Source organism: Schistocerca cancellata, chromosome 2 (assembly GCF_023864275.1).
Source record: "Schistocerca cancellata isolate TAMUIC-IGC-003103 chromosome 2, iqSchCanc2.1, whole genome shotgun sequence".
NCBI lineage: Eukaryota > Metazoa > Arthropoda > Insecta > Orthoptera > Acrididae > Schistocerca > Schistocerca cancellata.
In genome coordinates, this window is record NC_064627.1 from 916388622 (window position 1) to 916390584 (window position 1963).

A 1963-nucleotide genomic window follows, 5' to 3' on the forward strand; every position below is an offset into this window, starting at 1 on the left:
CTCTGCCTCGTGATGGCTGGGTGTTTTGTGCTGTCCTTAGGTTAGTTAGGTTTAATTAGTTCTAAGTTCTAGGGGACTTATGACCACAGCAGTTGAGTCCCATAGTGCTCAGAGCCATTTGAACCTCACAAAGGCTTAACCACCAAGGAGCGTTTGGACTCATTTGGTTGGGTTGTTTTCATCCACCCTCCACATTAACCTGACTTGGTGCCTTCTGATTATCATCTTTTCATCTCCCTGAATGGACAAATGAGTGGAATTCAATTTTCAACCGATGAGGGGCTACAGAAAGCGGTTCTGAAGTGGGTGAAGGAGCAAGCGGGAGAGTTCTTCCTGGAGGGCAAAAGAAGCATGTGACAAGTTTACCAACTGCATTGAACGTGATGGTGATTATTTGGAAAAATGTTCAACAATTGTATCAAAAATATTCTGTATTTTTTTTTCAAGTATAGCGTTTCTGAAAAAAAGAAGATACAAATCTAGTCCACCTGCTTTCTGAAAATGCCTTATATACACTTAAAAATAACTTGGAACAAAATTTAAAAGGCAGTAAATAGCGCCTGTATTTTTATTCATTGCAAGCCTATTTTCTCAGTCCCAAATATCATAAAAAATATTTTTCTCGTCAAGTAGATCGAACTTTTTTAGTATTGAAACAATTTTAATTTAAAAACGTTTATTTGTTAAGTTATTATTATTACTTTTCAGATAATTCGTTTGTCTTGTGGAAGAATACTATTGGGAGCAATACCATTCTGTGGTGTAGCCTCTACATAGTGCCACATAAACAAAGCAAACAACACAATAAAAGCTAGGAAAGCACCGAATCACAAAATTCATTACTATGATGGGAGTGAGCTCGGTCAACTTCCGATGTTAGCAGACGACGCCAAAGTCCCAAGTTTCAGATCCTGCACAATCTACAGCGTAGTCACGGTTTTAGAACTCCACACTCGCCACATTCAGTTCATAACTGAATTCGCTTGCCCTCTCGTGAAGTAAGTGACAGACAGTATACATGCAAGCGCCAACGGCCTTGCCGCTGTGGTCACACCGGTTCCCGTCAGATCACCGAAGTCAAGGGCTGTCGGGCTGGGCTAGCAGTTGGATGGGTGACCATACGGTCTGCCGAGCGCTGTTGGCAAGCGGGGTGCACTCAGCCCTTATGAGGCAAACTGAGGAGCTACTTGATTGAGAGGTAGCGGTTCCGGTCTCGTAAACTGACATACGGCCGGGAGGGCGGTGTGCTGACCACAAGCCCCTCCATACCCGCATCCAGTGACGCATTTCGGCTGAGGATGACACAGCGGCCGGTCGGTACCGTTGGGTCTTCATGGCCTGTGCGGGAGGAGTCTAGTCTAGTCATACATGAAAGCACGAGACGCGCACCAACAGAGAGTAGTCAAATTTCAGCAAAGCGTCGCTCGTGTAAAACGGGCTTAACCCTTTCCGTCCCTACAATATAAAACAAATTTAATTTTAAAAATTTTCACAAAATTGACCTTTATAATCATGGTAATCAACGGAAACAATAAAAAATGGCTAAAAAAATAAACAATCACACACATTAAGGATGTGGTTTCACTTTGGAACCACTGGGACGCACAGTCTGCAACCACCGATTATTTCAAGAAATATAGTGATCAGCCAAAACACCATGACCACTGCCCACTGCGACGCTGGATGCCTGCGGGCATGTAGTGTGGTAACAAAAGTATGCAAGTGGGGTACCCATTGGTCGAGGTGCACCCTAGCGAAGATATGGGCTGCAAATGGAGAAAGCCATTGAGATAAGTTGTTGTGACAATGGAAAATTTTAATTTTTATTCTTGCTTCTGGGACCATAATAAGAGTCCAGGCTCCATAAGCAAACAGCCAGCCGACATTAAGAAATAGTCCACGAGGATGTAGGGACAAGATAAGTGGCGGAGACTGCCAAGAATGGCTTGTTGATCAAATAACT

The 1963-nt window shown here is 43.4% G+C and overlaps 1 pseudogene; it reads left to right on the forward strand.

Annotated features, from left to right (window-relative positions):
- Positions 1-1026: 1026 nt before the first annotated feature.
- Positions 1027-1144, forward strand: LOC126163524 (5S ribosomal RNA; annotated as a pseudogene).
- The last annotated feature ends 819 nt before the right edge of the window (positions 1145-1963 follow it).